At 35.9% G+C, this 22,797-nt stretch overlaps 1 protein-coding gene across 1 annotated transcript in view; it reads left to right on the plus strand.

Moving 5' to 3' along the window:
* Positions 1-22,797, plus strand: part of GPC6 (glypican 6) — a 768,245-nt gene that overhangs the window by 200,611 nt on the left and 544,837 nt on the right. The gene's annotated exons all lie outside the window — the stretch shown is intronic.

Here is a 22,797-nt window from a genome sequence, read left to right on the forward strand (position 1 = left end):
TCTATCAGTTTATTTTCCTTTTATAGGAATCTATTTCATATGCATTGAAACTGCTCTGTAGTATGAACCAAAGTGGATATTTGCTTCAAGTGCTCTCCAGATAAAAACAAAACACTGATGTGGATTCACATTGCTAGTAAGAGTTCCCTACTCTTCTCTCTGCTATTCATCATCTTACAGATCTGCTTCACATTTCCTCAGTAATCTCTTTTCCTAGCTGAAGAGCCCTAGTTTATACATATTCTTGAATGAAAATATTCCATCCTTTTCATCATTTGTGCTGTCTTCTTAAGTTTATTACCTCCTTGGGAACTGAACTGCAAAATTCAAATCCTTCACCACTAAGAGACTGTGCTGCAGCAGGGTTGAACAAGGGAATTGCTCTCCCCCATTTGTGGGACCCTGGGGTCAGTCCCTGGAACTGAAGGTTCATCATGTTCTTGTTCCTTAGCTTGGCACCTGGTCAATGGGGATTAGAAACCTTATTCAAATACAGGGACATAGTGGAGGAGAAATGGAAGGAAGCAGTCAGGAAGCTGGCAATTTGCAGGACTAAAGGAATAACAAAACTGACAAGGGGAAATTCGAGTACAATAAAGATATGGGAAATGGAAAAGAGAGAGCAGGGAGGTCTAAAGTCACATATTTCCCTCAGAATGTGGAAGAAAATACCAGTATTCCTCTGAAAATGTCTGTCAAGAATGACAAAAGAGCATCCTGCTTGCACAATTGGTTCTGTTAGGTTGGGCCTATATTCATTGTTTGCTTTGATGCAGAGCCGAAATCCTGAGCAAAACCCACAGGTCATCCCCACGTGCTGCACATCAGAGAGCTGAATTACAGAGCTGTTTGCATTTTCAGAGTAAAGCAATAAAGTCTTCAAAATAAACCCCCTTCATAAAAGGTTGACTCAGGTGCAAGCTAAATAGACTCTGCCCCTTCTTGGAGAGTTAAGAGTCCTTACCAATGACTGCTCCCTAGGATCAATCAATTGCCACGTACTTGGTGGGAGCACTCAGTCCAAGGAAGTAGATTACATCTCATCTGAGGTAAAACTCATGTATCAGATGTATCATTCAAGGGGTCACAGTTCCATCTGTTTTGATCTGCTGGTCCTCTTCTGTTGCACCAATTTACTTGTTACCGTATACGTAGCGTGCAAAACCAGCTGATAATTGAACATCCAGTGCGTCTAACATTTAGCACAGAGCTCATTATGATTTCACAAAGCATCTGTGACATTTACTTTTCTTTGTTTTTATACAGCAAAAAAAAGTGACTTTTGAAGGAGCAATAGACTCCTGCAAACAGGGTCTGGAAAGGCTGGAAAGCCACATGCTCAAATGTAAGGAAATGTCAGCATTACAGCTGCAGAAGTGCCCAGCAGTCACAGCTGCAAGTTAAGTCAATTAGAGCAATATGATATACATTCAGTGTTAATGCTCTTAATGCTCAGGTTCTATATAGCTTTAAGAAAAAGTGTAGTGTATAATATGGATGGTTTTCTTTTCTCTTTAGCAAAGTGCTTATTGCCATTAGTTCTTTAGCACTTCCAGAGCAACTCTGGTGTAAGGGATGTGTGCATATATTGTGGCATAGACATATATGGATAGGTCTGTGAGTTTTACCATCTTGGTCTGTGGTAAGCTATACAAAATTGCGATCAGAGCATTTTTGAATTACAGCCAAGCTGTTGCAGGAGTGAGAGTAGTCCTAAATAAAAATCAAGCTGTACTGCTGTGTTGCTGAGATCATGCCTGCCCTCCCGATGGAGCAGTGCAGTAATGCTGCAAGTGCGCGGCTACTTGTTCACGGGTTTGCTGTTCTTCTGCCATACCAGACACAGACTCCACTGGAGCTTCCCATCCTGAGCCTGTCATTTCTGTGTCAGTAAAAAAATACCCTTTAGAGTGACTCCCAAAGTTTGTCCATTGTGTCCCTGCTTAAAGATGTGATCTTTCTTTCAGATTAATTTGTCGTAATTTGTATTCTAGCTGAGGTGAGGGGGAGAGAAGAGAGAAATGGGCAAGGATCTGATGTTCTCAGATTCTCTGTTGTGGCCTGATATTTTTTCCAGCATTAATATTAGCTGAACTGACAGTATCATCCTGTCAAGTTTTCAATCTGTGTTTACAGACATAATGTAGAATTCTTAATGTTGCCTAGCAGTGAGATTAAATATGGCTAAGTGATTCAAGTGCATTGGCTTGCAATTCTCCTGTTGTCTATAATTTGCAATCTGCACTAATGTTCCCATGACTGACTTTGCTGTAGTGGACACAAATGGAAAATATAAATCCCCAAATTTATCTAAGTACTTATTTGGGTCTCTTTTTTTGGGGGGGTAATAAAATGCATTGAAACACAGGTTATGAAAGGGCTCTTAGTGAGAATTTAAAAACAGAAAACAGAAAGCTAATGTGCTTTTTCAGAGAGACACTTCCAAAAAATATTTAAATGAATCTTCTTTTGTGTGGGCTTTATGTGTTTATGTAGTTTCAAAAAAGAATTATGAATCAAATTATTCTGAATACCTTTGTAGGTCGAGTAAAAGACATCTAAATACTTTTTTGTGTGTAGAGGAGATGAAATGTCTGCAATCTCATTTTAATTTGCCATAGTAAATTGACTTCTTTTTTATTTGTTTCTGGTTTGCATAATAGTTACTTTTGCTCAAACTGTTCTCCCCTTCTAAAGGAGGGTTTGTAGATGGTATAAGCACGTTGATGTTTTCATGACATATAGACTGAATTCCTTTCATAAAAAGGTAGATCAAAAATAACATTTTGGTAAACACAGTTATGCTAAAATATCAGTTTCTTTGGAAGATGTGACAATCTTAATTACCCTGTCATTGTGAATGTTCAGCTATAATCATTAAAAAAACCCCATATTTTGATTTTTGATGTTTTTTCCCATTTTAATAAATTTTGGGTATTTCTTCGTATTTTAATCCACTATGTGAACAACTTCAGCAATCCATTTTGAAAGGAAATCAAATTAATTGAAAAATATATGGTTGATCGTTGGTGTAACAATACATGATCCAAGTGTCAGACTGTATTGTAACAAGATGATACAAGAAGTTAACTCTAAAAAGGAATACTTGGTATGTCAAGCATTACACAAATTTTCCTGAAAAACTGTTTTCTATCTTTTCTTTTCATTTTGATCTATTTCTTTATTAGTTTAAAAAAACTTATAAAAAATCTCCTGAAACATGAAATTGCCATTTAAATTTGCTTTGTTAAAGGATATGCTTTTTTAAATATATACCTCTGTTTTTCACACTCTCCTTCCAGTTTGACTTTCACATAAATCTCAAGCCATGTCACCCCAGTTTCATCAGTGGTGTCAAGTCCTAAAGCCCAGCTGCTCTTCTGTCACTTTTGTTGTCTCTTTGCATGCCTGTGCAATGATTATGTTCCCAGTGAAACACATCAAGTACAGCCATCTGCCTATGCAAACACAACAGGAAAACCTCTCTTGTCTTCTTGTCGCTTGAAGCAATTCTCCTACTAGATCTCTCCTTCCTTGTTTGTGCAAAAACTGAATTGAAAAGGAACAAAATGTCCCCAAGTTATTTCCTCATAGTGTTTTCCAAGCTTCTCCATTCTTGATCCAAAGTTTTCATATTCCAACTGTGGAGAGTGTTCCTGTCACCAGGGACTACACTGACACTCAAATAGCAATTTATTATTTCCAGGAGTGATTCTGTACTACATGTAATTCTAAATCAACCTCTTCATCTTCACAACAGCTGTATATGCAAAAGTTTGCCAACACACCCTGGTATAGATGATGTATACCATCCCAGCCACACCATATTTTGGTATGCATTGCTTTTTCTGATACTCTGAAATTTAATAACAAACAACCAATACCAATAAAACAAGTCATGTACTATGGTACTGTGGACATAATCATCTGCATTTACATTAAAAAGATTCAATAGCTCTTTCTTCATTTAATGAAGAACTGTTATTATCTGAGATTGGAAAATATCCCCCAAACAGAAAAGCTGTTAGGATGTTAAGTTAGGCCCAAATACATTACTATTCTGGAAGGTGGTACTCCAGATCTCAGGAGACAAACCTCATTTGTTTTCAGAAAAGTGGCTATGGAACATCTGAAAACAAAATGTATGCAGGAGAAATGAAGTGAGAATATGTAGAGTTGAGGGAACAGTAGGAGCAGATAGATGTCTTAGAGAAGATCCACTGGCTATCCTGCTGCCATAGAGACATCAAAACTGTCACCACTTCAGGATATAGAATAGCACATCATTAGGGATAGGACCCTTCCTTAATGGACACATGTTCACTGTCCAAAAGTGGCACATAAAGGAGCAGTATTTGCTATCACAGCAAAAAACTGTCCCCCACAACAGAGTGAAATCCCTGTGTGCAACAGCTCCCATTTTTCCCTAGTCTTGAAATGGGAAAAATCTACTTGTGATAGTCAGGCTATCATATTAGATGGACAGCTCAAATATTTTGAGGGCTAGAGTATGGCAAAAGAATAGGGAGTCAATGAGAGCATACCCTAACTTCATCTGATAATAATAAGGAAAGTTTATGAAATAATGAAGGAATTATGTCACTTTACAAAAAACACTTTAAATACAAGCTTCAGCATACAACCTATGCAAATCTTAGAGTAACCACTGAAAGTATTCTTTTTTTCAAAAAGCAGTGCATTTTTAAATATATATTTTAATTTTTTAATCTACATTTCAACATTCCTTTTTTTTTAGTTTCTGTTATTTTATATAATCAATTATATTACATCCATTATATGTTAAGCCTAAGTGCAAGTAATCAGAGGAGTAGACCTTTTAATTACAAAATAATTATAAAGTTATTGTATTGTACAATTACATATTCATCCTCATTAAGACTACTACATGGTGTACGCATAAGTAAAATTTCTTTTGAAGTTCAGTATTTTCATAATTCCAAAATGTCAAGAAAAATTAGTCTATATTATGTTTTTCATTGCCTCAGAAATACAAAATGCTTATAAAATCTAGACATGAAACAGAATAGATGAGTTTCAGTTTGATTTCCTACCAAGCAAAAACACCCTTGACACAGAGTCAGATTTTTTTGTCTTTTTAAACTTTTGGGTTCATATCATAATTTTTAAAATGCGTTTCAGGAGCATCAAGTCTGCAGCAAAACTTGAAGCATTGCCAGCACTCAAAATCACAAAAGAGTTTACTGCTATCGTAGCATTTTATTTAGAAAACAAGAGGCACCAAGCTGCAGGACTAAACGAAGTGACACGTATCTGGTCTTTCAGCCCTGTTTTGGAAGTGCAGCAGTGCAATGCAATTCTCAGAGTAGTTATAACCAGTGATACTTCACAGCAGCTCCAATGAGCAGTTCCAAACCAGCCGGCTAGCAGATGGGCTTGCTGACATGTTGGGCAGACGAGCCTCAAAGCCCTGCAGTCGCAGCTTGTTTTGTTCCTACTGACTACTGTATTTCATGCCATGCTCACTGTTGACAAAAAATTTACAGCAAGTGATTAGTGTTGATGAATGTTTCTTATTCTTAATACTTTGTTGCACAGACTTATTACATCTCCATTGTGGTGATTCAAGCAAACTTTTTAATTAAGGATTGAAAAGGAAATTATTAGTTTGAAATCCCCATTTCATAATACATATGATATTTGAAACACACAGGGTTGTTTCCCTTTAGTTTTGTTCTAAATGTGGGAGCAGCGGGAAGTTGAAAGTTTGATGATAATTGCTGTCTCAAAAATCTAAGATCTAAGCAATAACTAAAAGGGTTTTAAACTTTAATACAAATGGCCAAAATAACCCATAGCTGTAATTAGTCATATTTTTAATTGTTACAGTAATTTGTCTGTGATGAAAATCTCAGTTTTTATTGTTAGCAATTTTCAGAATAGTAGCCTTCAGGTATCATTTTAACAGAACATTTCAGTACAAACTCCACTGAGCAGTCTTATTTTTTGACTCTTTCAGAGGAAGTTAACTTGCTTGACATATTATGTAAAGAGATAAACCCCCTCACTAGGGAAAATAAACCCAATTACCATGTTCCTACTTCTCTATATACGAATACAAACCTTTCATACAGGAACCATGTTAGGAACATTATAATTTACAGATATCAAGAGAAGAGTTAGTGATGAATTGTTGATCACTGGAAAATAAGAAATTCCTGGCTTTTTAATGTGTGCTTATGTGAATGAGATACCTAAAAATGATCACAATATTACTGTGACTGGACAACTGTATTTCCAGTTTTCTGTGGCAAAGAATGAGAAATCAAAAGTTCACAAATGCCAAAGGTTCATTGAAAGAGGCTGGATAACAATTTGTCCAATGCCTGAATTATTATTAGGATTATGATTGTTGTTGTTGTCAGACATTCACTTCAGTAAAAGTAGGTATATAGGTTAGTGACAACTGCATGACAGACTTGATCTAACCTGGGAATCACTTATGCTGTGAAAAAAAATCAGAGCAATAAAATGAATGAATGAAGGAAAATTATTGTTTCTCTTGCTCGACTACGAAATAAAAAACCCCAGTGTTCCCACATTATAGCATGATCTTTGATATATCTGATATTCTGTAGACACTCTACGGATAAAATACGAATGTTAAACTCTCAACATTTTTTTTCCATTTAAATGGAATAAAGACTAGTTGGGAACCTGCTGTGCAGGTTTCTGGTTAACATAATACTAATGAGAAGGGGAGAGTGGATAGTTTGGCCTTTAACATTTTGCAAGACATGTTTTACTCTTGAGGCAAAAGCTATTTTTTCAGTGGTCTCACAAGGGAAGTTCAAAGAATTAGGAAGGAGAGAAAAAATGAAATCAAATCCTTTAAGTGAAAAAAAAATAGCTTTAACAGAAATGTTCTGACTAATTTGCTGGAGCTGCCAGTCAAGAACTATAAAACAAACCGATCATCTGCACTGATTGTTTTCCACTGCTTGAAAAATATGTTATTAGGGGGAAAAGAAATTAAAAACCCCACACAAAATCACTATAGTGAAAGATACATCTGGTACCTTGGGAAATTCTTTCTTCTGTAAAAAAAAGTGGAAAATGAAGGACTATTTTTTTAATTACTTCTATTTTAGATGAGCTCCTTTTTAAATATAAAGTAGTTAAATCTTACTAAAAAAAAACAGCCCAAAAGCTTTAATCAATCTTTTGAAGGATAAGTCCTATGTCAGTAGTATGATATTTGGGCTTTACTTAGTTTAACAAACCCTGCTGGCAATTAATTACAGCCGGTAAGTTGAAGTGCTGACATAATTTAAATTTTGCGATTTAACCTGAGTACTAAAGTGCTACCAGTATAATTTTCCTTTAGGTAGAGAGAAATGTTTTTGGTAATGAGTAATCAAGTCTTTTTAAATATAAATATATTTCATATAATTGAATCTCGAGTCCTTTTGAGTTTCTAATACTATTAGTTAATCTTTTTGATAGTTGAAATTCTGTAACTCGAAATGACTTTTGACAGTATCAGTACAGAAAAATAATCAGCAATGAGCTTGAAACCTTTATGAAATTATGTTTTGTTCTTCTAGTTGCATGTGAAAAACATATAAGAAGCAAGTATTTTTCAATGTGCTTATTACAGCCCTAATTAGACCTACAAACTTTTAATATTGGAAATGAGAAACTGATGATATGATGAATCGATTATCCCCTGGAAGCAGTGTTTAATGGACCAGTTTTGCTTCAGTTTTCTGACTCCTTCTAGTAGAAAATTTACAGATTTCAGGCTGCTTTAAAAACCATAATGATAGAATTCCCAGAAACTTACATATGAACTCCTAGTTAAATTAGAGAATATACACATATACATGGTAACATACACACAGACACACAGGCGCTGACGCACATATATGTATACATTGATGGACCCCTCAACACACACATATTTCTGTGATCAAAGAAGAATTTAGATTACATCTATGATATTGTCATCAGCTGAAGTAGAATTGTAATAATTGTAATAAAAGACTGGATGCAAATGAACTAGTACTTGTAATATACAGACTGGTTTGGATATTGGTAAAAGTAAAAATTCCCATTGTTCTGAAGAGTGCTTATTGATGGAAAGAGTTAAATGACTGTGCAAATCCATTTGGTTTAGTCCAGCATCCCCAAAGCAGCAAGATGCATGTAGAAAAACTCTCATGAAAAGTTTATAAAGAAACATTTATCTTACAATCCCTTAAATTCCTGAAATCCATATGAGACACTCAGAACTGAGATTTACTCTATAGTTTAAAGATACTGTAAAGTTTGAACACCATTAGCTAAATCTCTGCCAAACTCCCTCAAAACTTAAAGTTCTTCCTATGCTTGTAAGTATCGGTGTGGTAGATAATGATATTCCATAAATACTTGTCTTTTGCAATTGGAAATAAGTTGACAGAAAAGTATTTTTATTAACTAAAATTTTTAAGAGCTTAAAACACTGTGCAAGATCTCTTTGTAGACCAGACAATGTGTGGAGCTCAGGTTGAAAACTAGATGAGAATTTCCTAACTATAAATCAGAATAATAAATCAAGTTGAAGTACACTGCATTTGTGTCAGTGGAGAATATGCACATCAGAAGTAGTGAACAATCCATGTAAAAATGCATTTGAGCCTACCTACACATTTCTTTTGGCTCCTCCTTGACCTCTTCAGCCCACAAGTGATGTGTGTTTGAAAAACAATATTAACAACAGCAAATCTGCAACTTCATGGATTTCTGAAGAGTGGAGATCAGAGTTAAAGGTTGGCAACTCAACTTCAGTTGTCCTGTTCCTGGACAAATGTTATTCATTCAATGCATGAACAAAGCTTATTGGAGAAGTATTAGCTGTCTACAGGTCCAACTAAGAAATAGGGAAAGGTCTCTTTTGAGGATGGAAACTGATTCTACAATACCATATTAAGGACATCAGCACAGATAGTGATGTTTTGGACAGTGCCACTGCTTCCCTGCCATTCATAAAAAGCTATGTTTATTTCTTCATTTGTAACTGTTACTCTGTCCTGTGTGATTTCAAAAAAAAAATTCTTTGAGTTGATAACATATCCCTCAATACACTGGAAACAAGAAAAGGAAAGTTGCACATACCTGCTACTTGCAGGCTTAGCTTTCTCTTGGGTTTAGGGAGATGTGCTGGTTTCGGCTGGACTAGAGTTAATTTTCTTCATCGTGGCTAGTATGGGACTATGTTTTGTATTTTGTGCTGAACACAGTGTTGATAATATAGAGGTGTTTTTTTTGTTGTTGAGCAGTGCTTACACAGAGCCAAGGTCTTTTCTGCTTTTCAATGCCACACTGGTGAGGAGACTGGGGATGCATGGGAACCTGGGAGGAGGCACAGCTGGGGCAGGTGACCCAAAGTGACCACGGGGATATTCCAGATCATATGACATCATGCTCAGTGAATAAAGCAGGGGGGGGGAGAAGGGAAACATGGACTGATGGCATGTGTTTTCCCAAGTAAGTTTTATGCGTGATTGGGCCCTGCTCTCCTGGAGATGGCTGAACACCTGCCTGCCCATGGGAAGCACTGAATTAATCTTTTATTTTGCTTTGCTTGCGTGTGTGACTTTTGCTTTCCCTATTAAACTGTCTTTATCTCAAACCCACATGTTTTCTTTATCTCAAACCCAGTAATTTTCTAGTTTTTACCCTTCCTGTTCTCTCCCCGGTCCCATTGGTAGGGGAGTGAGCGAGTAGCTGCATGGTACTGGCTTGCTGGCTGGGGTTAAATGAAATAACAAGAGGTTTTTATTTTATCTCTTGATAAAAACTTAGAATTTCAATACACTAATCTCAACTGATATGGCAACTTTGATGCTCTGGAGTATATATATATATATCATTATTCTCAGGAAAATATATTCATTGACTAACAACGAAATAGCAAATAATCTGAAGAATCCATTGAAAGTGTAGATGAATCTTAATATGATAATAATACATGTATATTCTGAACCTTATCATAGACCATGGAGGAGAAGTGTTTTTCAGATGTAGTTTTAAGAAGGGAGTTTTTAATTTGTCCTTTTTCTGCATATACTCAGAAATGGGTCAGAAAAAGAAAAGAGTATTTTGCGATTTTTTTTTGTGTTTTGTTTGTTTTTGTTTTTTTTTTTTGTTCTAATGCCCCCGTATGAAACTAATGGCACTGTTTACTGGCAAGTTATATATGCAATACAAAATTGGGCAAATGTCAGACAGAAGATTCAACTCCTAAGCCTGTGGAACATTCTCTTTTACTAGAAAATCAAAGCACAACTCTGAGGGTTGTAAAAATGTGCTTTCTATATTTATGCTGCATAAAAAGGCACTTCTTTTATTAGTTAAAGTTTTAAAGACAGTGTAGAAGCATGTTTCATAAAGAGGAAATATCATATTGCAAAGGAAGTATTAAATATGCAGGTTTGCAGAGACTGTTTCTGCAATAAGAGAAATATTTTATTCCCTAAGTTAATAACCAGTGCCACTTGACAACATAGGTAGTAAAATCTGTAAAATCACATTTTGTTACATTGTCCAAAGTACTTTTTTTCCTCATCCACTGGAGAATTTTTTTTCAAACTCCTTTATCGTATATTATATGTCATGATTTATTTGTAACTAACGATCAGGAATCAGGAACAACACTTAACACAGTACCTTTGGCTAACATAGATGGTATTTTATTTCTTGGCAGGCAGAGGAGAAGGAGATTTTAGAAGGTTAGTGATAGCTATATAAAAGTAGTTTTAGAAAGTGTCTATGGTTTTTAATTTTAAAATATTGTTGCAATAACCTTAATATTTTGGAAACTTTTTGCTGACAAGTCCTAAATATTCAGAAGTTAATTATACAATAAGTCATAAAGTTTCAAAACATTCTATCAAAAAAAAATAGTTCCTCCAGCATTTAGTGCAGAGCGTGGCTATGAAGCTCTGTCATCAAAAGTCAAATAAGTCCTAATCTATAACACCAGAGATCTGTTGCATAATAGTATAAATTTGTGGATAAGAACATTTAATTTTCAATCAAGTACTAGGTGCAGACTGCTCTGCACTGATCTAGCATGAGAAATTCTTATATAAGGAAATACTGTTTTATTTCTTTATTTAAGTAGTATTGAGAGTGAGATGTACTTACAAGCTATGGTAGCATTTTAACATATCATCATGCATACTATTTTAAGCCAAGGCTTTAAAAAGTAATTTTAGATAGGGCTTTCTTTTTTTCTGCATAATACTGTCAGTAAACATCTGTAAATTACCATGTTTTGCATAAAATAAGATGAAGTTATTAGGCTTTTTAAAAAGAAATAAGATATTTAATGGGGGAAAATTGCCATGTACCAATAAATTATAAAATATAAATAATTTCAAACTATTCTGAACAGTTGCTTTAAGTTACACTGTAGCTCTTATTTTTGATATTGGCAGTTAGAGGCAAAGTACCATTGACTTTAACAGAAGCAAACCTGGCTTCACATCTGTTAAGGAAATGCAAGTTAAATCGAATAAATTTAAACAATGTCAATAAGAGGTCTTACTTCCAAATATTGTTGTACCAAGCAGAAGAACTTTTCCTATTTAAAAAAAATCAAGGCAAATATAGAAATTTTAGGGTTTATGTAAAATCAGAGAGGAAACCTGTGAAACCATCTTAACAAACTTATTTAATTAGCTTACCTAACTTAACAAAATAAGTAAAAAAAATTAAAATTATTTGTAGTGAAGCATATAGCAAAAAAGGCAAAATATTCTTCACAATTTTTTGTGACTGTCTAAATATAGTTTCACACAAGTCTCAAGAGGACTTTTCCATTGGATTAGCACACAGTAACTAGTATTTACCTTAAATTTATTTATTTGTGAGGGATGATTTCTTTGGAATTTTTCCCATGTATCTTGCTTTCCTTTCAGCATTTTCATTTATACAATTTCTCCTATGTTGTCCAAACAGTGAGTACATCCTTCAGGACCAAAACTTAAACATGTCAATACAGTGCTATTTATTGCCACGAATATATTTGCCTTATGGTGTTATCTCTTTTCTTTTTTATCATCTACTGGTTAAATAGATTTTTGGTATTCACTGTTTCCTTCTATGCTATTAGATGACGAGCCAGCTATGTACCACTGTGCCTAGGAAATGTCAACAGTTTACCACTGATAGAATTTTCTGTTCTTCTGAGAATATCCAGGTTTGCATGTAAACACTTATGAACTGAAAGAATAGCATATGTAGGTTTCTCCCAGCTGCTATTATTTTGCATTTGTTGTGCAAATTTACTCACATTAAATTTCAACATTTGTCATTCTGTATTCTTACAATACCAATGTAAATAATCACATGAACAATCACCTAATTCCTGAGAAAGATAAGATCTCAGAAAATAAATTTACTTATGCGTAATTCTAACTGTAAATCCCCACTTTTCTGCTAAGCTTTATATCAAGGTTAACACATATAATTTACAGGCAGAAATAAATGAAAAGAAAAATGTTGCCTAAATTTAAGATTTTTTACAGAGCCAATTGCCAAAATGAGAACACAAATGTGTTTGTTCTCTGTAGCTACTGAGACAAAATTTAGTAGTTAGATAATAACATCTAACAGGGTTCCCAATCCAGGAAAGAAATGTCAAGAAAGCTTTGGGAACTTCTTAAACTGTATGGGGTTCCCCAAAGTATTCATGCACTATACTTAGGGAAATGTTGCTCCTCTTCTAACTAGCAGAAGTTGCAACTGTTAGAGTGTAGGTTGAGAGTGTTCACAGAGAAAAAATGTAATCAAGCACATCCCAGATTGTATAGGCTCCCAAACCATTGAGAAATTAGATCATAACCTTCTAAACTGCTGTATATTCAAGCGCGGGGATAAATCTTTTTGGATATGTTTTAAAAGAAGTAGAGTGAATAGTTTCTTATTATCTTCTTTGTTGATGACGTTTTCTGATTTTTACATTGAATTGTAGGATATTTAGGGGCTCTTTTTTTCTGCTACCATTCCTTTCTTCCTGCATGTTTATCAAATTCCTCCTGCCAGTGAAGGAATTTACAGTAAATACAAAGTAAGTAGACTTTACTATAATGCATTTAAGTGCCTGAAGGAAATTGTATTGAAAAATTATGTGAGTTTTTACTTTTATTTCACAATAAAAAAATAATTTAAACTCCCAATTTTAATACACAGGGAACTGGAAATATCTTAGACTTTCTATTTATTTTTTTTAAACTAAGTATGGACCGGTATTAGCTTGTACTTTCTTGGATTTCTGCTCTTGACAAAAATGCTTTGATATGAATCTTTGCACTTTGCTCTGTGAAGATGTAAGTCCTTATAGATGTAAGTTTATAGTTTAAGACTCTGTTTCCAAAAAAAACCTGAATAATCTTTTGTCTACACACTTCTGAGAATTCCTGTCAATTAAATTGAAATCATCAGAGTCTTCAAACGTGTAATAAATACAATACTTTAGGTAGACAATGTGTGAAAACTTCTTTCCAAGTACTCTTGCACTCTTTTGTTTCAAGGACAGTGAGATAACACAAAAACAATAAAATAATTTTAAACATCAAAACAAGTTTCTGAATATTTATAAGACACGTAACATGGATAGAGGTGAGCCCAGTAGACTACCACTTTAATAGACAGCTCATTTTAGTCAGATATAAAAAAAAGTTGAAAAAGAATTGAAAATGGTCAGATCTCCCTATTATGTATTGCTTACAATGAATTGAAGACCAATCCCGAATGAATATACAAACTGTTGGCTGTTTTTGAAAGAAAAAGGGAAATAGCACTATGAGTCAGAAACACAGCTTTTCCAAAGTGGCATAAGAGTCAAAATGCATATGGAAAGTATTTGTGCAGAAGAGGTCTCATAAAGTTACAGATCTTGAAAACTAGTAAGAGAAAAAGGTTTTCAGTCTGGTGAGACCTGCCAATCATGGTATCTGAAGTCTGTTCTACAGAATTGAACTGAAGATACAGACCAGAAAACTCTTCTTTCTATTTGCATTAAATATTACTCAGTAAAAAAACGCAATGTACTGAGAAGAAAAATTGTTTTATTTTCTCTCATCAATCCTTGATGAAATTTAAAAGCATTTTAATTTATTTTGAGAGTGAAGCATCCTAGGTGAATTTGTCCTCTGAAGATCTCTGCAACAACATAATACTGAAACCAGAACAACAGCATGTAAAATCTTTGCATCTTGATATTCAGTGAGACTGAATAGTTAGTTCTGAAGATTGAAGGCATATATATGTGGGATCACATGAAAAAGGAAGACTATATATGAAGACTTTATCATATATTTAAACTTGTGTGTATTTGTTTTTGTTATTGCGGTACACTGACAATTAGCAATACACTTATAAGTGCTACTTAAGCCACAAGCATCAGTCAGTAAAGTAAAAATATCTTAATGAGATTGTTTAAATGAATTCCAGAAATCTGGAATGCAACATATTACATCTAGAAAAATATCACCACATTTTTTACTTTTCAGTGTTTCAGAAAAAAGGCTAAACTTTGTATGAAGTTATCTACTAGCTCTTCTGCAATGATTCTGCTTTTATTTTTCACACTCCATATGGTTTGTCACCCATATGCAGCTATACAAGCTCCTTGCAGTTATCCTCTTTTGGGTGGTTTTTGGCATGAAAAAAATATGCTAATCAACATAACCTCTTCAAAGTTGCTGTGGAAGCAAGGGTTCTGTGAAAAAATACCAATATATTGCATTCACAGTGAAGCTATACAACATCGGGCAAAATCTTGAAAGCAGAACTACCAGCCACAGTATATGTATATGTGTGTTTGTGTGTGTGTGTGTGTTGCAGAGTGAACCTGAAGGAAGGACAAGTTTCACTTCCTGGAGATCTGCAATCTGTAAAAACCTTCTTTAAGATCCAAATCATTCAGTCTGACATCGGATCATACTTTTTAAGAACCATGTCTGAGTTAGGAAGATGTAGAAGACCGGGGGATGTTTTCTGCTTGCATGTCTGACTTGACCAGAAAACTGCTAATAAAAGGGGCTGATTGGTAGCCCCAAAGGGTGTCGCATAGACTCTCCTGTGGTCCCATAATTGGGTAACACTGTGGCATTATTGGTGTATTTGAGACCCCTGGTGGCCTAGTGGTTAGCGTGCAGGACTTTCACTGCTGCGACCACGGGTTCTAGTCCCCGGTCTCCTGGCCTGATGGAGGTCGTTAGCCCTGTGTGGCCATCCATCTATGAGAAGGACACTCTAAACAAACCTACGTCCTGAGGACCTCACTGCCATTGTCCAAGCTTGCTTGGCCCCGGCAGCTGAACCTTAGGATTAAAGGGTGGGCTCAGTTCAGCGCAGGCTGTGTCTCACCTAAAAAATCCATTGCGCAGGCTGGAAAGGTAAAAAGACCTTTCCCCAAATCTTTGTTCGCGAAGATGGGCCATTATTATTATATTATTATATTGATGTATTTATTCAGGTGACATTATTGGTGACATTATTTCAGTTCAAAGTATCTGAAATAATGTGAGGTTTTGTCCTGTCTAAAGAATTAGTGTGAATTGCTTTTATATTCTATTTTAGTTGAGAGCTTATGAAAATTAAAATAGCAATGACATGGTTCTTTCTGGACAAATGTTACATTATTTATACCCTCATTATTAATACACTTTGACTGTCTCTCTCTTTTCATTTCCTTTTCTTTCAGTTCCCCTTTTCTTCTCATATTTCAAAAGCACTAGACCTTTGTTTGACAATTTAATTACACTATCTAAAATCAAAATGAGACTATCTAAGGGTTGTGGTCCAATCCTGGGTTGCAGTTGAGCCTCATGGTTATGCAAACTCATGCATTGCGCATGTGGGTAAGAAACGAAAATATGACAAGTTTGACTAGATTTGCTTTTTGAGGATTGTGGGATCATTCAAACTTGGAAAAGGGCAATTTAGGCAGATCAGAACTGAAGATTATATTAGCTTGACTCCAAAAAATGAAATAGGTGAACTTTGTTCACTTCTGAGCAGCAGAAGGAAATTGCAAAAATGATCATGCAATGCTACGGAAACATTTAATAAAGTAAGATGTAGTCACTCAAGGACAATGTGATTCCACTGTATTTCTTTGATCAATCCCACTTTCACCAGTGTGGACGTCGCTCCCTGTAGTATTTCCAGTTTTCATCTAATGAATCTGTTCTGATGATACAGCCCCTTGTAAAGGAAATTTTGCAACGTTCAGAGACCTGATTTGCTTATAAAATAACTGACACAGTTTCAATTTCATCGTTTTGTATTTCGAATGTATCTTGTCAAACAAGTCTTAGATGCTCTCTCAACTCTGAATATTGCATCAAATTACCATTAAATCACTGCTTGCTGCTTCTCTTTTCAAAGTTTGTACTCACAGATCTGCAGCTTGACATGGATTATGCAGCATCTGCCTTTAAAAATGCAGGGAGCTCATTTCATATCTTCACTCTAGAATTCATTCCTGTAGGAGACGGATTGGTTAAAGCTTGAACCTCTTTTTGTATTACTTATTTAATCTTTGTAGCTCTAGTATACTGAAAATCAATTTAGAATTATTACTGTGGGACCTTACAAGGTTTTGTCACTAGCATATATGCCTGTCTTTATTATTGTATGATTACCAATGTTTTAATCTTTTTAATAGAATTTTATGTTAGTAGTAATAGTAATAATAATAATAGTTTCAGATTATCATAGGAACTTCAACTCTTTATTGCACAAGACCTCCAGTTTCTTGCTCCGGAAGCTTATTTTTAGTATCACTCATATGAAGAGGACAGTGAAGGTGCTCAATTTGCTTTTTTCTTAGATATCTTAGATATTGAGACATTAAGGTTGTCTCGGCTGAGTTTATCACCAGGTTATGTGTAAGTAGTCACACACTTATAGGTTATAACAAGGAAAGGTTGAAGCAAGGACTACAATAATGTGATACATGAATCATGCTGCTTCATTGTATCTCAAATAAAACTTCAACTATAAGCCAGTAAGTTTGATTCATTTTAGATCCTGTTTATCCAAACCAACCCCTCATGATCATACCCAAATCTTGCTATATTTTAGGAGTTATAAGAAAGAAAAATAAATAATTCAATAACCAACACATGATCACTAATAATTCAATTATAAAGTTAAACCCCACACATCAATAAAAGTTACATACACCAGCAGCTTGTCCTGCTGAATTTTATTTCTAGCAGTATTTATGAATGAGGAACTTCAGCTGTGCAAGTCATCCCATAGAGCTTATTGGAAATGTTAGGTGCAGAAATTACTGCAGAATTTGTCATTGTCATCATCATCATTTCAGAGCTTATTTTGAACATTGTGGGTAGCTTTTTATTTTAGGAAGTAATATTAACCTGAGGTAGTTATTTTAAAAGTTTTCAGATAATAGTGAATTACTAAATGACAGGAAGGAGTAGCCTAGGTGGCTTTTTTGTGTCTTGTTTTTAATAGTTTTTGTGTAAAAAAAAGTTTTAGAACTTTGTCATGAGACCATGCAGTATTATTTTGGATGATAATTCCTTAAGATAGAATTTTAGCCTTTGTGTTGGGTTTGTGTGGCCAGGTTTTGGTAGCTGGGGGCTACAGGCATGGCTTTTGTGAGAAGCTGCTGGAAGCTTCCCCCATGTCTGGCAGAGCCAATGCCAGCCAGCTACGGGATGGATCCACCGCTGGCCAAGGCCAGCCAATCTGGAATGATACTTACACCTCTGTGATAACTTATTTAAGAAGGAAAAAAAGTTATTGGGCAGCTGTAATTGTGGCCAGAGAAGAGCAGAGTGAGAACATATGAGAGTAACAATTATGCAGACACCAAGGTCAGTGGAGAAGAAGGGGGAGGAAGTGCTCCAGGCACTGGAACTGAGGCCCCTGCAGCCCGTGGTGCAGACCATGGTGAGGCAGCTCTGCCCCTTCAGCCCATGGAGGACAATGGGGATGCAGAGGTCCACCTGCAGCCCATGGAGGAGACCCATGCCAGAGCAGATGGATGCTCAGAAGAGGGCTGTGACTCCATGGAAGGCCCATGCTGGAGGAGGCTGTGGAAAAAGGAGCCCACACTGGAGAAGGTATCCTGGTAGGACTTGTAACCTTGTGGGGGACCCACCCTGGAGCAGCCTGTGCCTGAAGGACTGCACCCCATGACAGTGACTGACGTTGGAACAGTTCATGGAGACCTGTTGCCGGTGGGATAGACTTATGCTGGAGAAGTTCATGGAGGACTGTCTCCCGTGGGAGGCAACCCACACTGGAGCAGGGGAAGGATTCCTCTCTCTGAGCAGTGACGGGAACAACCTGTGATGAACTGATTGTAACCCCCATTCCCCTATCTCACTGAGCTGCTGGGGGAGGAGGAGGTAGAGCTGGGAAGGAGGGAAAGGAGGGGGAAAGGTGTTTTTAAGATTTATTTTTCTTCTCATTATCCTGCTCTGATTTTGTTAGTAATAAATTCAGTTGTTATCCCCAAGTTGAGTCTTGCCTGTGATCGTAATGAGTGAGTGATCTCTCCCTGTCCTTACGTCCATCCACGAACCCTTTGTTATGTTTTCTCTCCCCTGTTCAGTTGCAGAGGGGAGTGATAGAGCAGCTTTGGTGGGCATCCAGCCAGGGTCAACCCACCACAGCTTTAGATACTTTGTTTGTAACGATTGTGAGAAGGTTAAACCTATTTAGCCATGCTATATTGCTTTTAAAAAGCATGCTGTTCCAGTGGAAGGGGGTTGAGGGTGTTCCTAAAGTGATGTTAAAAGAATGCAAGTAGTAATCTGATTCTCCCTTTAGGACATTAATCTTTTAACGGTAATATCAGCTAAAATCAGCATTGATAATTCAATCACTCAGGAAGTGAATTTGCATTTGGTAGAAAATGGTTGGGAATATCTGCAACAAGTGCTCAAAACTGTTGTTGCAGTTCAGCAACTGCTGTTCCTGAATGGATGTAAACAATAGCCATAAAGTTTCAAAGAATATTCATTAAACACATTACTCATTAGGCAATTTGTGAACTCCACCACATTAATTACTCTGCTTAGAAGTCGCCTTGAAATAGGGACTTTTTTTTAGAAAACAGTACATCAGAAAGAACTTTAACAAAATGCTTTGGTATTTTCTGTTTAATCAAGATGTACAGGATTTGCTTTTCCTTTTTTACACATAACTTTTAGTGAGGTTAATAGCACCTGCGTTATATTGTTCCTCATTATAAACGTGTAAATGTCTTTCAGAAACATAAAATGCCATGAGAGCTGTTAACCAGTAGTATATTGTATTTATTAGGATCATGAACCCTAATTTGTAATTTAGAAAGGCGTCACCTGAGTGAAGAGGTTATTTACTGGCAGGTGTGTATATTCTGTATATTTGTTTTTCATAAACCATTCTGACTTGTTTGCTGGTGACTGTCTTAGCTTTTGCAGAACATGATTTGTTGTCTTATCTCATAAACCTACTATAAGCAGACCAATCCTGATCCTTTTTGTCACAAAAGCAGCCAAACCACTCCAATTTTTCTGAGAATGACTTTCAACAGTTTCACAAGAAGCAAATGTTTTTATTTTCATACTGTGCTTTTAATTGCATATGTAGTTTTGTACAAATGTTCATTTGTACATAGTCTTTCCAGTGTGATTGTTTAAATCACCACCTCAGAGCAAAGCTCCGTCTCCAGGTATCTCCTTATTACCCATAAATCAAACCAGGAAAGAGAGACTTCGCGGGCTGGCATTGAAGAAATGTGACACAGTTGTACAGTAACTTAAAAGACATGTAGAAATGACACTGAATAGAGACCTTCTTTTAGATGCTTTGCACACTTCACCACATAACTTTTTTTCTCCATTGTAACTACCGACATTACCTTTACTTGCAGTTAGTCTGGGAAGACAGAAAAAGACAATTTGATGTTATTCCACAGTTTGCTAGATGTATTCCTTAACTGAAACTTGTCAGTCCCCTTTTATAACTGTATTTGTGATATACAAGGAAAATAAAGTATATGCTACTTTCTTTTAATAATCAATAAAGACAGTTATAAGGAAAAGGATATGAGTTTTATTCGGACATTTTCTATTTAAAATAATTTTAATGACAGTAACAGTCATTACTGTTGCTGAAAATGTCAAAATTACTGGAATTTAGAAATTACTAGTAACTAATTTTTAAAGAAAAACTTCATGAATATTGCCTAGAAATATTTTTTCTTCTTTCCAGTATTTTTTACCAAGGTGAAAAAAGCAAAATATTCCAAGAACAAGATTTTAGGCATACATTTAGTCCAACAGAGCACCATAAAGTGCTGTAGTATATTTACTACTGCTGCTGTTTGGCCCATCATTGAACTATATAGTTCATAGTTTATAGAAATAAAAAAACCCACCAAAATATTACTCTTTACTAAATATGTATGATTCATATTGGAATTATGTGTATGTTAATCTCGCTCTTATTTTACAGATTCATTCTTGCTGTTTGCAGGGGTTTCTATAGATAATCATAGTCATTCCTTATTATGAGTGATACTCTCAGGCACATGCTGTGACTCTTGGGGATGGTCTTGTGCAGGGCCAGGAGTTGGACTTAAAGATCCTTTTGGGTCCCTTCCAACTCAGCTTATCCTGTGATTCTGTGATTTTGCAAATGATTATCACTTCTGCTCAGACAGCACTTCTACTTTGGGACAGTGCGAGCAGCACACTACACAGACCCCCTTGGCAGTGAGGGCCACAGGACTTTCTCCAAGAGCAGTCTTGCAGGAGGAGAAGGGCAGGAGGTCAGTAAAGCAAGGAAAATTCCACCTTTTTAACCCAAGGCATGCAGGGAATGAGAAATCCTTAGATTTATTCCTTCAGAGATAATAATAAAACCTGGAAGCATTATAGCTACATTTCCAGTGCCAGCTTGCACATTGTTATGAATTTTACAGTTGTTTTTTGCAGTTTTTGGGATAAGGTGGGCAAAGTCCCTTCAGGTTTGAACAGATATACCCAGAGATTTCTTTACGTTTCCACGTGTCATTACTATGATACCTTACTGTGGCTCCATCCGTGTACTAAAGGCCAGGGAATGCCTTATTCTGAGTAGTTTCTGAGAGAAAGAACCAAGACAGAAATGTATTGAAGGTGATCTGAATTTAGACAGATGCCTTAGAGTCTTCCTCATACTAAAGGCAATAAGGACAAACAACTTTGAACTAGCCTTTGCCAACATTCTTCCTAACTCCATCTGCTGTAGATCTGCAAAGACTTTTCTCCATGAGACAAGTATTCTCTTTGGATAGTATCTGTCCATATTATGTGAGTCAAAGTGCACAGAGTAAATAATACTGAAGGGTGCCTTGTATTCTTTATAGGAAATAGCACGTTCAGCCATAATGAAGAAGAATTATCAAGCTTCTTCAAGGAAAATACAGTACCTATCAGACCCAGTAGATGATGTTCTTTCAGTAAATAAATAAAAAAATCCCCTTGGTTGTTGCTTCAGGTGTGGTTTGGTTTTTTTTTAAATCTTTCTGGTAAGATAACCAGAGGCCACTGCTGTAAGCTGCTAGTCAAAAGCTGTGATTTACTGGAGAGATGTGCCAAAAAAGGTATATTAAGACGGTAACAATAATTCTGTAAAGGACTGATAGAACCAGTTAGCTTATTACTGTATTCTTCTATATTTAAATGCTTAGATTAAGTCTATGAAAGTGCACAGGAGCCTTTTAATTTACACAGTTAAAAATACGCGGTCAGAAATATGGTTACATAAGAGAAGACTTCAGACGTAGATAGGGATTTCCTTTCAAGTTGATCTTTAATCATAAAGGTCAAACCTTTGACATTAAAACACTTAAAGGGCAAGAAACATTCCGTTATTGATTTTTGAGACCCTGACCCTTGCCAAGTATCACAGCCCATAGAGGGCATTGACAAAAGTACAATAATAAAAAGAGGTAAAAAAAAAAAATGTTCAGTCTCTTTTTGTGTCTAACTCAGTTAAAAAAAAAATCAAAACAAACCAAAAAAACCCACATGAACAAAAACCAAAAAAGACCATTCTCTAGGGCTAGCGATAGATTAGATATCGAACACTATTTGGAATAGTGGCTAAACTATTATCCTCTAAAAAGCTTTCTTTTTCCTTTTGACAGTGATTACTGTGGTTGGATGATATTATGGAAGCATAGTTTCTGTTAATTAGAGTGACCTAAAAGTTTTTTCAAAGCAAACAGATTTCTGTGGGAAAATATTGATCAAAAAAAACCCCTTAATTTTGTAAGCAGGTTTTTCTGTTACACTGCAGGGCTGCCTACATTCCTGAGCTTGCAGCATCAGCAGTGCAGGACATGCCTGCCCTGTATCCTCCTTCAAGCAAGGAGGCCACTTAAATTCAAGGACAATGTCATGCCTGCTCTGCCAGGATCTCTGAAGTACCCTTCTGTCATGGTTTGAGCAGGCCCAAAATCCAATTCTGATTCCTAGCCCCCCACCCACATCTCAACCCCATGTGAGATGGGTTTTCCAGACAAAAACACGAGACTCAATATGGGGGGAAGGAATATATATTACAAAGACTATACACATAAATAAATACTATAATACACTGCATACAATCTTAACTCTATATCTATCTCTACCATGACAGTAATATTTACAATGGGTCAAATCTCTTCTCTCTCCAAATAAAAGTCCAGGAGAGAGGAAGAAGAAAAAAACCCTTTCCAGTTTCTGAGCAGCAGGTTTCTCTAGGCAG

The sequence above is a fragment of the Neopelma chrysocephalum genome, unplaced genomic scaffold, assembly GCF_003984885.1.
Source record: "Neopelma chrysocephalum unplaced genomic scaffold, ASM398488v2 Primary Assembly neopelma1_25, whole genome shotgun sequence".
NCBI classification, from domain to species: Eukaryota; Metazoa; Chordata; class Aves; order Passeriformes; family Pipridae; genus Neopelma; species Neopelma chrysocephalum.